The following is a 16,106-nucleotide window of genomic DNA, read 5'->3' as shown; positions in this document are numbered from 1 at the left end:
TTTGTGCAATGTCGTTTCGGCTTCTTTAATTAAAGAATTTTAATTGCCTTTTTAATTAAGCTCGTCTACGAAACCGTCTCTTGCCTTTAGAGGATCGCTCTTTTCTTTTCTTCTTTCTGTGTTTTCGGTGTTTTTTCGTCTAAACGTATGGAATTGACGAGTATTTCCAGTTTTACTGTGCATTGGGAATAATACAGTGCTTTATGGTTTGCTTAAGCTCTGTTCATTAGACTGATGATGTATTTATAATTATTGGACAAAGACTTGCATACTAATTAAAACATTTATGGAAAGTCTATAATTATTAGTCACAATATTATGTTTTATAATTTCTAAAAAATCTTAGCAACCGTGCTAACGACAGTTCAATTTTCTTAATAATCTCATGTATCAAAATGACACAATCAAATTTATGATTGAGAAAGAGAAAACTTATTTACCGTTTTTCTGGATGTTCTTGTACGTAGAACTAGTGGATATAATTAGCAGTGCTGGTAGTACTAGGGTATACTATAGTAGTAAAATACTACTGTGGAAGGACTAAGGTAGAAGTTTAGATAAAAAGTGCAAATTTAAAAATGTTAATTTACAGAAAAAAGAGTAAAGTTATGTTTAATAAAGTGCAAAATTTCAGAAAACAGAAAAAGTGCAAATTCACACAAAGTGTGTAAATTTTACAGAAAAATGCTAATTTTAAGAAAAAGTAATTACAGAAAAAGTATAAATTTGCAGAAAAGTGCAAATTATGAAAAATTTTCAGAAAAATGCGAATTTTCAGAAAAAGTAACATAAATTTGGGTGCGTATCAACAGTGACTCAATATAATCTTTGGTTTTTCAGTTACAGAATCGATATTTTGGTATGTTAGTATATATGACATAAATAGGATTGATTGGACGTATTCAATTGTTTTTGGTCACTTCCATTTACCTGAACCAACTACTTTCACTTTTGGATTTTTAAACCTTGGCACCTCTAGGTGTTTTTTACTTTATTCGATAGACAACTCTGAATATAATGACATATCACATGTCAACTTTTTTGATATTTTCGCATGTTTATTTAAAATTATAACTTGCCGTTCGTAACGAAAAATTTGACTCGAAATACCAAGTGTGTGGTATCAAAATATTCGTAAAAATGCTTTTTCCATACATGCTAATGAGCCACTCTGTTCCATTTGAAAAAATGAGATATGATTAAAATACGATTTTTTAACTGGCCAGGACGAGACATTAAAAACATTCAACGATCAAATTTATTTCTCCAATGCTCCTTGATTAAAAATGAAGTGTTTAAATACCTAGATTGAAATTTAAAATACGATTTTTGTCAAGCGAGAATGTGAAAGCTGACATATGATATGCTCATTTTATTCAGAATGTCATTTTCACCGAATAAAATAAAAAATAATGAGGGTGCCATTTAAAAAAAAAAAAGTTGTGGTCATTTCCGGTGAAACAGGAAGTGACCGAAAATAATTGTATACGTCAATCAATCCTAATTTATGTCACACTAACATACCAAATCTCGCTTTTTTATCTAAAAAATAAAAAGTTATAGGAGTGAGCCCCTTTTCAGATGCACCTGGTATAGCAGAAAATTGTAATTTACAGAAAAGTGTAAATTTACAGAAAAAGTATAGATTTACAAAAAAAGTACAAAATTTACAGAAAAAGAGCAAATTTACAAGAAAGTGTAAATTTAGAAAAGTGTAAATTTACAGAAAAAGTGTAAATTGACCGGAAAAGTGTAAGTTTGCAGAAAAATTTAAAATTGAAAATTTTTTTTTTTTAATAAATTCATTGAGAAAGCGCACGACAGAAAAATGTAAATTTATAGAAAAGAGTAATTTTCAGAAAAAAATGTAAATTGACCCAAAAAATTGTAAATTTACAGAAAAATTTAAAATTGAAAAATTTTTGGCAAAAGTTTAAATTTATAGAAAAACGGTAATTTACAGAAAACTTAAGTTTTGCTGGTACATTTCCCCAATATTCGCTTGTCAGCTCTACGCTTTCGTACGATTATCAATCACTGAAAATATATCGACATAAAAAAGAGACCGGTCCAATTCATCACGAAACTTCTAATTCGGACTTGAACGAATTATGTATAATTTAAAACTCCCGCCGTCGTTCTGTCCGCAGAAAAGAAATGACAGACGTTCAAGATTTGCCGTCGTATAAAACTACCGCGAGACCGACCCGACCTTGCCGATATATTTTCCTCATAATTTATCGGCAAAGTTGCCCCGATATGGACCGCGCAGATCTTTTTGATTAATCGCCGATGTATTTTTCATAGAGCTCGTTAAACGATTCGAATGATTCAGGGAATTCCTTTAATTAAAGATATACTTTTGCGATTATTTATGTGGCGCGTTCGATTCCCGGTTGCGAAAATTCCGCTTTCTGGCTTTTTTCGTTTCGGTCGTTCTTCTCGATGAAATGACGTGAGTACCGCATTTTTCATAAATCAATTAAAGTTGCCTACTTAACCGTTCCAGATTATAAATCTTGTCGAGGAGTAAACTAATATAATTAAAGTCATAAAGTTAGTCTGAAAGTGGTATGAAAAATGATTGATTATTAATAAAATATGTTCTTGACGACTGACACTGTCTTTTAATTTTGGAATTTCAATTGAAGAATAAATTATCGAATTCAATAAAAAAAAAAAAACTAATTTAAATAATAAAAAACTACTAAGCTCATATACTTACTAGAGCTAGCCATTCACCTGTGACAGAGTTGGGTGCAGTTAAGTGTCAGTTGTCTACTGAGGATGCCAGCATTGCTATGTTTGTTAAGTGATTGTCATATTGTGTGAAATTTTGATACCAAATTTTGGCTAGATTGTTCTTAAACTGTTTTTTTAATGCGGTTTGTTGTGAACAATCTGAGCTTTCGTTCACTTTATATTGTGCAGCTTGGACCACATATGGTGTGCACTACGTGTCTTCCTTAATTAGGTACACCTCGATGTGAATGTTTTTTATTGGTTAAAGTGGAAGAAAGGATTGAGGGACGTTTGGTGGCACCAGCAATACTACTAAATTTTTTAGGTTGACGAACCAATGAGCCTGGTTTACAGTTCGATTATAATTTTAGACTTCCGCAAATCCGCTTTAATTTTATTAATTTCGGCATAAAGAGATATCATTGCATTACTAATTTATATGACATAATAATTTCACAATTCCTATAGTGGTTGCTTGAGGAATGGTTCGACTGAAATTTTTAATTTATTTTCATCTCAGGTTTGGTCTTCTTCTAGGTCCTCTTAATTCCTCATTAGAGTTGCTTTCACTCATCATTGATTCTATGGATGACATCTGTTACCTGAGTCTCTTGTCATATCCACTCGGTATTCAGTCCTCTCTTTAAAATTAAGTCATGTCTCTCTTGGTTATTCCCAGTATATATCGTTCCATTGAGCGTTGTGCGACCTGCAGTTTCCTTTTCCGTTTCCAATATCCGTCTTAAGGGTCGATGTGTTGCATGCATAGGTCATATACCCTGCTGGCAAGTGAAACCTTGGGTTGTGAATCGCTATGGCAATCTTCTTCTTGCGGTGCCGTGCGTGTCTTCAGGCGTTGGCGATCTCCATGACTATTTCGTGGAAAAGTTCTCTATCTTCTGCTGCATGAAACAGCCTCTCTACCCCCAGACCGGTCCGTATATTTCTGAGCCACGACAGTTTCTTTCGACCTATCCATCTTCTACCTTCAACTTTTCCTTGAATAATCAAACGAGGAATATAATATTAGGTGCAATGCATTATGTATCCGAATTAGCTCACCTTTCTGACTTTGATGGTGGTTAACAGTTCCCGATCTTGGTTCAGCTGTCCAAGAACTTCCTCGTTGCTTGTATGTCCGGTCCAAGAAATTTTAAGAATTCTTCGGTAGCACCACATTTCAAAGGTTTCTATTTTATTTATATTCTCGACTTTTAGCATCCGTAAAGAAAAATGGACCATAGGTAACAACGTAGTGTTCGCAATCGGGTTCGCAGTGACAGTTAGTCAGCGTGGTATTCCATTTTTTGAATGTTCTACGTGCCATTTCAATTCTTGCTTTTACTTCTTCGTCACATGTATTTTCACTATTTAGCCAGCTTCCTAAATACTAGTAAGTCTAATAGTAAGTCGGAAAGAGCAAAAAATACGAAGTATTTATTACATAACCACTTAATCTGACGCTAGATTCCATGCGCTTGGGAAAATACTTGCCTTCTGTCTTTATTCAGTACATCTTATTTTGCTAAGCGTATGAACCGTACTCTTCGTATACACGAAAATCGGCACCCAAGACCAGAAATGCCAGCCCTAGTATACACAGTCCTACATAGGTCATATGTACTACATAGTCCACATTGGTCGAATGTTTTCTTCTTTAGATAAAGTGGCATTCTAGCTTTCAATATGATGTGTGAGGTTCAAGTTAACGTCTCCTTTCTGCTGCAAGGGCTAAACTGGATTTGAATATGATCAAGTTTCTTCCATAAGTACTAACTTAATTATTCTTCTGTTGCTTTCTGGTAGTAGAGATCCCGAGCTGTGTATTAGTTGTCCTTATATGTCCCTATATCCCTTATTCTTCTACTATAACACAACACTGGAAATAGTAGTAGTATTTAAATTATATTACTATATTACAGTTATGGATTGGAGCTTTTGGTATTACAACAGAAAAATAAAACACTAAATCACCACAATACATCAAAACACTTTGACTTTTACACTGTTTGTGTCAGTGTAAAAAGTGTTTTGTGCTGATTTAGTGTTTTATTTTCCTATATTACTGTACGGGGTAAGTCTTAAATAAATGCAAATATTTTCGGGACTGGCGGACCTTTTTACTGGTTTTCAAATAACTCCAAAATAACCGAGTTATTTTACATTAAAAATTTAAGAAAAGTGTGTGTTATGTGTTATTTTAAATAAGCTAAAAGAAATAGCTAAGCTAAAATAAACCTTGTATACCGACTACGAATTAAAGCAAGATGGTTTTATCCGTAGAAAAAAATTGGTGATGAAAAATATCACTTAAACTTCATAGTTAGCTTAAGATATTAGTTTCACTTGTGTTTCTGATGATTAAGATATATTTCTTAAATACCTATAAATGAAACATTATTAAAAATACTTTTAAGTTCTTTGAATTTGCAGCATCTGAGTTAATTTTCAGTCCAAACCATCCGTGTTTTTCGTTACTCAATATGAAAGAAACAGACGACTAAAGACGAGACGAAAATGGGATCAAACAATAAGAACAGGACTTTGGAAATCAATAAATAAAACAGAAAGACGCTTCTTCTTATCATATTACCGAGCAGTTAAGTTATAATTAAAATTGTGGCGCCATCCAAGCTAAACGGTCGAAATTGTTACGAGGAATCGACAAAGTCGTCGTCGCAGCCATTGTAATATTCTTAATTGTAATTAAGTACGTGTGGACTTTATTGGTTCATAAAAATAACAACGTAAACAACGGATTATAGCATGCCCGAACAGAAGAATCGATCTTTGTTGACGTTAATAAGGAACGTATTGGCGTCGGGATATTTATAGCTTATAAAGAGGGAACATTTGTTTTGACATTTTTTGTTTTTGAACATTGACATTATTAGTCTAGCTTTACATTATTAGCTATGCTTATTGAAAAACATTTTTTTAAATAATGAGTATGTTTTGTAAATACATATTTTCTATTGGGAAAGTTAAGTATTTTGTCATTGATACAGAAAGGAATGTTTAAAATTTTGAATGTGTCACATTATCTGTTTTATCCTCTCTTCCTTTCCCTCACTTGTTCTTTACTTGTTTTCCTCACTTGTCTTCTCTTATTTCTTTTGCTTCTGTTCTTAGTGCAGCTTTTTTACTTCTGGATAAATACCAATGTTAAGAGTCTATGACGCTGTACTGTTCGGCTCGCTCTCAGGGTTCGGGTAAAGCGGGTGTGCGGCCGAAGGAAATATATATTATATTTCAGAAATCTGCCTAAGGATTCTGCCGATCCTATCGTGGTAAGCCACACCCAAAATTCCAAACATACGTGCTTTGATTAAGGTTTGCAGAGCTTCAGCAATACCATAAAATAGCAAGCATTTTGTTACAAAACCATATGAATTATACCTATATAACTGTAATCACAAAATTTCAATCTATTTCCGTATTGTAACAGAATTTTAAATTACGTCTTTATTTTCGAGAAGATTTAGTCCAAACATAAGGAATATTTTGTTGATGTTTGACCATCAAAATCTTAAAAATAAAGAAGTTGTCTAAAAATGTGCTACAATACGGATATAGTACAATCCTTTACCTTTAATTTCCTCCTTCATTTGTGGTAAAAATACCTAGCCAGTTTTACATAAAACGTTAAATGCCGAACGCTTATTTTTCTACTTTTTCGGACTAGTAAAATGGACCCTTAAAAAACAGTTTTTGTAACTATCATTTTTTGACAACATTTTGGTTTTCTTTGAGACCATGAAGTAGTATTTATTGATTTTGTAATAACACTGTTATAAAACAAGTCAAATTATAATTGTCTGTTGGCACATTGGTACTCTAGCAGAAAAGTGTAGAAGTTGATCTCTACCATTTTCAACTAAAACAACAATAAGGAACGATATAGCTTCTAGGCTCATATAATAGTATGAAATAAAACATTGTACGCTATTCGTACAGATTAAACTTTTACAATATTTTGTTTTGAAATTCTGGAAGAAAACATCTCACTCAGACTTATAACGCTAATCTCTATTATGTCAATTACTGGATAGGGTGTATTCATCATAATCATCATCATTTTCAGCTTATTTAACTAGTTTCAATTATGGTGTAGCCTCCCTCACACATTTAGATACTCTCTTTGTAGTTGGGCCTAATATCTCAGATTCGGTCTTCTTCTAGGTTTCTTAATTCCTCGTAGGTACTTCTTGCTAGGTGTATTGCCCAAGTAGCATAGGAAGGAAGAAAAAACATTGACCACGGACAATTAACCACTATTTGGCAAAATAAAAACACTAAATCACCACAATACACCAAAACACTTTTATTTTTACACTGGACGCGCGTTTCGCTAACCATGTTAGCATCATCAGCAGATGATTATAAACTGAAATAGTTTATAATCATCTGCTGATCCGGTGTGAGCGTCCAGTGTAAAAGTAAAAGTGTTTTGGTGTATTGTGGTGATTTAGTGTTTTTATTTTGCTGTGTAACACCAGAGGTTCTAACCCTCAACTGTAACCACTATTTGGTTGAATTTTACTTATACTTAACTTAATAAATTTCTTGTAGGAAATAAAGTGCGAGAAATTTAAAAATGAGGTCGTAAACTAGTTAATAATAACCTAAAATTACGCCTTTGAAAAGTACCAACGTAGGAGTTAGCTGGCATTGTTAAAATCTAGTTACTGATAACCTATTGAGAGCATTAAGACTACAGGGACTTAAAGTAGGTCAAATGTTACTTTATTATAACCTCAAATTTGTCTCGGGGGTCGAAGGCATTGTTTGGTTTTCAAGTTAGGTTAAAATTTAGTTGTTACTAACTTTAAATTAGACCTTATTTGGAGAAGTTCAAATTAGGTTGAAAATTTAATTTATTTCGACCTCATAAGTCGCTATTATGCTTCAAAGGTAAAAGTAACTTAGTTTTTTGACTTAGAAGAAAGTCAGACATACGGCAGGTTAACGTGTCCATTATGTGCAATAATAACAAAAAGTCCTCTATAATAACACTCACAATCCCAAAACACAAAACTTTTAAAAATAATAAGCAAAGAAAACTAATTTGGTTTTCTACTAGAAAACTAACTAATTTAGTTAGTGTTCTGGTTTAGGCCAGTTCGGTATCATTACCGAACCTTATAAAAATATCATTGTCAACTGTCACTGTCACTCAAAGAAAATAAAGAGTTTTCTGTTTACCAGCACAATTCGACCTAATGCATTTTAACACCTCGAAGGAGAAATACCTTAAGCAAGAAATCTTGACCTTTGGGTTATTAATTTAAAAGGAAATCTTAACCTCATACAAAGAAAGCCGGACTTTAAAGGTTTTAAAATTATGGAAAACCTAACTTCATAAAATAGTTTTATTCAAAAAAAAAAAAAAACATTTTCTTGTAATTTGTTTTCAAAAATATTTTTTTATGATATTGTTCTAAACTATTGAGAAAAATAAACAGACGTTTATGAATAATACTACTTACCACAAGTTAAATTAACAATTAAAATTTTAAAGAGAATTTTTTTTTTTTTTTTATTGAAAGTGAAAAAAAGTTATGTTAGAACCTTGAAAATAGCGTTTTATTCTAAAATTAATTGTTGAAATACATAAAATTTTAACGGCGCATAATTTTTAGGACCTATCATATTTACATCTCACAGAAAAAAATTTCTCCGCAGACATAGTTATCTTGGGAATCCAGTAATCCACTTCTTACCAATATCTTATTTACATTTACTAGGAGACTTACTAATTAATTAGCTTAGCATATATGGAGTATTTATATGTAGGAATTACTAGCATATATGTAGGTATTTCATCCATATTAGATTAATGTTCAAACGGCCATACCAGTTATTACTACACTTGTTTGTTTTCCTGGTTCATTATTGGAAATTCATTTTACATACACACATATTAAAAGAAAATACTTTACCATATTCTTTTCTTTCTTTTCCATTGTAGTAAAATGTAGGTAGGTATAAATTGGGACTATTTTTGGTAAAATTCACCTCTATTTTACCATGTTATGACCTCAGGTCGGTTATTTTTGACTTCATAGCCCATATTTCATGCAAGACATTATAACCTGTTAACCTGTTTTTAGCAAAATTACTTTGTTTTATTCCCCAGCACAGGGAATTTTAACGTCAATTCTTGGAAATTTCGACCAATTTCCAGTTGGTCAATAATAGTCCAAGTGGTTAATTTAGCATCGTAATTTTAACTTCTAATGTTTATTGGGTGCCCATTGCCAATTGAGGGGATTTGACTCTTTGGATGATATCTATTACCCAGGTCTTTTGTCATATCCACATCCACTCTATTCTTTTACAGCCTCTCTTGGTTATTCCTAGCATGTTTTGTTCAGATTGAGCGTTGTGCAGATACACCTGCAGTTTTCTATGATGTCCGTTTTAAATTGTCAAGTTTGTGGCCTGAATGTTTTTCTTCTTTAGATAGAGTAGCATTCTAGATTTGAATATGATTGAGTTTTTCTTCCATAAATACTCCATGCTCAATTAATTCTTCTGTTGACTTCACAGTAATCCTACATCCCGAGCTGTGTGTATTAGTTGTCCCAAATATGGTGGTGTGGAAACTAACTATTATAAGGTGTGATACACTTATACTCGCAACCTCCACTAATGAATTAAAATCAATTATGCAAACATTAGAGGTGGTCAGCGAGAGTTATGGGTTAAAACTAAATAAAAGAAAACAAAATTAATTATTATCGATCGAAAACCCACGAATACAACACTAATAGCAGGTTTCGAAGTTGTAGATCAATATATTATATATCTCGGCTCCTTAATATCAAACAAAAGAAGATGTGACGCAGAAATCAAGAGAAGACTGTATATAGCACGTAATTCCATGACCAAACTCAATAAAATATGGAAAGATTCAGCCATTTCAATTAGCAACAAATTCAGATTATTAAGAGCCCTAATTTTCCCCATTGCAACTTATGCCTCATAGACCTGGACATTGAAGTTAGCAATGAAACGTAAAATCGATGCTTTTGAAATGTGGTGTTATAGACAGATGCTGCGAATACCGTACAAAGCTCACCGTACAAACATTTTAATACTCGAACAACTGAATATCGAATCTAGACTGTCGATATCAATAAATCAATCATATTTAAGATACTTTGGCCACTATCCAGGAACACCAATGGCCTAGAAAACTAATTGTGGAGGAAAAAGTGAACGGGAAACGTCCTAGAAGGAGATTTCCAAACCGTTGGAATTGAATGGAAATACAGAGACGATAATGGTCAGGGGGAGTCTGCACAGGGAGCTAGTGCAAGAGGGAACAACATGGAGACACCATAAAATGCGATATCATAATGTCCACCACTCTTATAGGAAGTAGTAGGAAGGAGGAGGAGGATTATTATATACAATTACATTATACGCATTATCGAAAAAATAACAGTTTTTTGTCGATTAGTGTATTATTAGTGTATTTTCCTAGATAATGAACTTACAGACTCTGGTACTGTATAATGTGCTATTTACCGATCTTAAATTGCTAATATAAAAACAATACACCGAATAATTTAAAGAAACAGTCCACCCAACTATCACGTATCAGGATCGATCCTTCTGTATTTATAAAGGAATAACCTAACTCATACCAATCTTATGCATCCGGAGCAATATACCATAGTTCGATAACAGTCAGCGGCGCGGCGGTACGATCGCTACATCCTCGACGAAGGTGTCACGAGGAGCAGCATCGTCTCTCGTCAGATATCCACGCAAGTCGCATCTTCGCTTTTTCGCACATGTTTCGCGACGGTGGTCGCGTCAAGATGGTGACAGACGATTGCGAGATTGACGAGCACAAGACAGCTCACGAGCTAAGTGCATAGCGTCCGGTACTGACGCCTTTGTTTGCTAGCTAAACTTGTAAAGAGCTGTAGAAAATTATATATTGACTTTTATTTTATTTTATTTCTCTTTTGAATTAATTTTAAGAGCTCTTGGTTACTCTAATCATAGAGTCATAACTCCCTTGGGACATTATTGGCGGCAATTATTGGTCATGATTCCCTCTACCTTTTATAAGTAACAACCATGAAATACAATAGAGAGATTTTGAGTAATAATATAAAATGAAAATGGACTGCCTCTAACTACTCTAATGAATTTTACATCATTAATTATCACATGTATACTAAATTTACAAGGGGGCATGTATCAACATACTTAAAATGTTAAGAAGCATGTAAAATATTGAGAAGAAAGATATTGACGTCAAATCTAGAATGAAACCAAATGGAAACTAATTGTTAGCATAATATTTTCTCATGGAAAAATAAGTTCCTCATAGGATGAAGAACCACTTTTTCAATAAGGTTCAATGATTACCTTATATTTATTGTTTCTTGGACCACATGGTCTACTGCAATATCTAGCTTCATTTTATCAGAAAATAAGAACACTCCTAGAAAATCCGCAAAAGCGAACATCCAATACCAACAAGGAAGAATGCAATTAGATATTTACAGAAGGACGACACCATTAAGATTCTTGTTAATGTGTCATAATGTCCAGCGGACAATAAGTGTAATGTCACATGTAATTGGAGCCTAGGTATGATGAAAAACCAGAGACTCTAAGGAGCAAAACAGTAGCTAGTGATTCTACTACTAATACTTACCCCAGTCAAGATAGACATTTCAATTAACAATAATTCGCATGGGGCTGAAGAGGAAGTTGGAATTTTTAGGTTTTAAATACACTATTGTGGGATACTGGCAGGAGAGGAAATTAAAGAGTTTATAAATTTAACTATTTATTTAAACAAAAGATAAAATAAAAGGAAATGAATTAATAATCGCGTCGTATTTTTCGTCATGTAATTTCGTCGATTCTAAATCGTGCGCCAGCTCCCGACAAGGTAAATCACCATCAAACTCAAACTAAACTGACTTCTTCTCGCGTCGGCGCTGCACTCGTCGTCGTCGGCTTGACCTTGCGCGCGCGGTCTACGCCAGGGGCGTATTCAGGCGCGATCCCACAGCTCGGCCGTCCTGCAAATCATCTGCCTCAGATGATCCGTCAATATCATCTAAGTCTTCTACGTCTTCATAAGGAATCCAAGGCTTCATGAATTCTGCGCATGTAGAAGTTTCCATTGGGCCTTCACAAAAACCGGTTTTCTGTACATCGTAAGTATCATTCGGCTTTACTTTAGTAACTTTGTATGGACCAGGATATTTCGGCTTCAACTTTAAACCAGGACCCATCTGAGTTCTCTTTATGGCAACTAGTTCATTTTTCTGCTCCTTTTCTTGGTGGACGATGTCTTCGTAAATTATAAGTCTTCTTATTTTCTTCTTGAATCTCTTTTATAGCTTTTTTAGCTCTTGCTCTTAAATCTTCTCTGTCTTCTTGAAACTCTGCTACAAATTCTTCGTTTAACATTTCTTTGTTTCGTAAGTCATTTTTGTCTCTCATCTTTACTCCTGTCAATAATTCAAAAGGTGTTGTTTTGATACTTCTCTGATAAGTTGAATTAATAACTCTTTGCAGCTGATCAACATGTTTAAACCATTTTAGTTGGATCTTCAATGAACCCAACTTCGATAAAGGCGGATATTATAATGGAATTTATTCTCTCAACTTGTCCATTTGATCTTGGTAAACCTGTAGTTATTGTACCGTGAAATATATTCTGATCTTTACAGTAATCCTCAAATTCATGTGCTGTGAATGCTGTACCTTTATCGGATATTATTACTGATGGATTTCCAAATACTTTTCTCTGAGTTTCTAGCTTCTGTATTACTTCTTTTGCTGTTGTTGATTTGGTTGGATATAGCCAGCCTGGAATTTTGAAAAAGCATCAATGATAACTAGAATATGCTTGTAGTTTTTACTTGTAGATTCTAAAGGTCCAATATGATCTATATGATATGTATGAAGTGGTATTGTTTCTTTTGGTATGGAATTCAGGTATCCTTCTTGTTTTCCTCTTTTCCGGTTATTCATAATACATGGTACACAACTTCCGATTACTTTATCAATTTTTGATCTAACCTTGGGTATGAAAAATTCTTGGTTTAGCCTGTCTTCTATTTTTCTAGTTGCGAAATGACCATTTTCATGAATCATTCTAATGATTTCAGTCCTGCATGAATCAAGGAAGTTATCACTATCAAGATTATTTCCATCTGGCGTTTTGAATAAAATATCATTTATTACGACAAAATCATCATAGGGTTTCTTTTAAAACTTCTTTAGTTGGCACTTTACTTCACTATCGTCTTCTTGCGCCATCTTAATTCTTTGTCTTAGTTCGGTTTCTCTAGATATCATCATAATTGGGTTTCTGCTTAAAGCGTCGACGTGTCTCATGCGAGTTCCTGATCTGTGTTCTATGGTATATTGATACTCTTCGAGTAGTAACGCCCATCGTGCTACTCTCGTGGCTAGATCTTTCTTGTTCATTGTTTTCTGGAAAGCTGCGCAATCTGTCACAATCTTGAACGGAATGCCTAATAGATACACACGAAATTTCTTCAAGGCTTCTATGATGGCTAATACTTCAAGTTCATAGCTACAGTATTTTTTTTCAGCGTCGGATGTCTTTTTGCTCATGTAATATACTGGATGTAATTGGTTATCTTCTTGTGATCTTTGTAAAAGTATTGCACCATAACCTTCTAAAGCTGCATCTGTATGAAGGTCTGTTTCAGCCTCTCTCTGGTAAATTTGTAAAACAGGTTTTTGGGATAAGCTTATTTTAAGTTCTTCAAATGCTGCTATTTGCGGTTCTTCTAGTTTGAAAGTGGAGTTCTTCTTCAATAAATCACTTAAAGCTCTAGCTTTCAAGGATGGATTCATAATAAATTTTTCTAAAATGGCCTGTTAACCCCAAAAAGCTTTGTAGTTGTTTCTTAGTTCTTGGTAACGGAAACTTCATTACAGCATCAGTTTTGTATTTAGAGGGAAAAATCTTGCCATTCTCTATAACATGATACCGAAATCTATTTTGTTTCAGGAATTGACATTTCTTCATATTTATTTCTAAGCCATACTCTCTTGCTATTTGTAAGACGGTTTTAAGTCTGGAAAGACCTTCGTATTCATTTGCTGATGGAATTATCAAATCATCAAGGTACGGTAGTACTATGCCTGCACTGATTAATGGTTGGAATATTTGATTGATAAATCGTTGAAATACAGCTGGAGAATTGCATAATCCAAAGGGTACTTTTAGAAACTGGTATTGTCCTCTATGTGTGACAAAGGATGTATATTTTCGACTTGATTCTTCAACTCCAACATGAAAGAAACCATTTTTCAAATCTAATGTCGAAAATATTTTGACATTTTACTGGTTGTCTAACTGGTCTTCTAATTAATGGCAACGGAAGGCGATCTTTGGTTATTTCTCTGTTTAACTTTCTATAGTCGATGCATACTCTGTGTGAACCATTTTTCTTTTTAGTTACCACGACTTGACTTGAAAATTCTGAATTACAGGGTTCAATTACACCATCTTGAATCCAATCTTCAACTTGTTTGTCTACTATATCTCGTTCAGGAAATGGTAATCTTCTCGGATTATGATATACAGGGGAATCATTTTTCAGTATAATTTTCATTTCAATGTTGTTTCTTTTATCTTCTCTGGATGATATTCTACTAACATGTTCTCAATTTCTTCTCTTAAACTAGAATTTATGGGACCAATGTCGAATTCATTAGGACTGACTTCTATTGACATCATATTCTGTAGAGGGCTAAGTTTCGTAAAAGTGATTCCATCTTGATTAAATGTTACTTCTGCTTGATCTATTAAAGTGTTTCCTATGATTGCTGATTCAGTCATTACATTATTTGAAACTACATAAATCTGGGTGAAAAATTGATAATTATCGACGTATATTTCTGCATCAAACGATCCTAAGGTTTCAACCTTGCTTTGTCCAAATCCATGTAAAATAATTTTTATTTGGCTTTTAAAGGAACATTTTTCTAACTCTCTAACCTCTAAATCTTCAGATAGTACGTTAATTGCGCTACCCGTGTCTACAAGAGCATTTATTTCAAGGCCATTTATCAAAATATTTTATGTACAGAGTCGTTCTTTGGCAAACTGATCTGGTTGCAATCTGGTGAATTAGGATTGTTAGGTCTCGTGAATGTCGTTGTTGGATGATTCTGTGCTGGACTACTTCTTTGGCGATTTTGTTGACTTTGTGTGCACTCAAAACTTTTATGTCCAAAGCCATTACATCGGAAGCATTTTGTTCCTAAGTGTCTTGATGAACACTGTGATGATTTATGCCCATTTTGACCACAGTTGTAGCATTTTACTGTTCTAGTAATTTGCTGATCATTATTGGCTACATATCTTTGCTGATTTCCACTTCGACTAGTTTTTCTAATTTCTTCATATATATTTTTAATTTTGTCTTAAATTCTGTAATGTTTGAAGCACCATATAAAACAATTTTGTTGGAATTTTCGTCTCTGATACCATCAATGACATATTTAATTAAAGCATCTTCTTCAACTGGACCACGACTAGCTAATTCTTGCTTTCATTTAAAAAGTATTCATGGACTGTCTCTTCTTTTTTTTCGGTTTTCTCTCAGATAAAATCTTATGTAAAGTGGCACTATTAATTTTGAATGAAAATTCTCTCTTACTAAAGCTTTTAAAGTTGACCAAGACCTAATATTATTTTCACTTTCTATGAAAAGTTTTGCTAATCCAGTCAAAGATCTCTGACCGAATATAAATTTGTGTAAATCACTCCAGCCTAACATAATAGAAGTGCTTTCAAAATCTTGTACCCACCTTTCTACTGGATACGGCCCTGTGCCATCAAAAGGTTTAATTATATCTTCAACGTCTCGAAACGTAAGTGCAAAATTCAAATTATGGTTCGAACTGTGTGGTTGTAGAATATTCTGAGAAATTTTAGGTACATATTTACTACTGGTGTTGCTTATTATCGAAATCTGGTCTTCTATATCTTCATCATCTTCTTCTTCAGATTGTTCGGCGTTTTCTATGGATAATTTCAATGCATTTATATCAAGCAACTGGTCACAAATACGTTTTATTAATTCATTTTTCGAAGCAGTGTAATCGACTAATAAAATATTTACTATTGGAGGTTAAATCACTAATAGAAAAATATTTGCATACTGTATCTTATTATTGTATTGTTCAGACCCTTGTTCGTAAGAAAAACCTTGGAAATTACGGACCCTTTTTCTACTTGATCTGTCACCATCTTGTTTCCTTTGACTTGTGAAATAGTTTTGTGGCCCATAGCGAAGGCGCCGCTTGAATGTGTCTGAGCAATACGTAACTTCCTC

The sequence above is a fragment of the Sitophilus oryzae genome, unplaced genomic scaffold (genome assembly GCF_002938485.1).
Source record: "Sitophilus oryzae breed Bouriz unplaced genomic scaffold, Soryzae_2.0 scaffold_1640_pilon_pilon, whole genome shotgun sequence".
NCBI lineage: Eukaryota > Metazoa > Arthropoda > Insecta > Coleoptera > Curculionidae > Sitophilus > Sitophilus oryzae.
Note: the sequence above shows the minus strand (reverse complement) of the source record.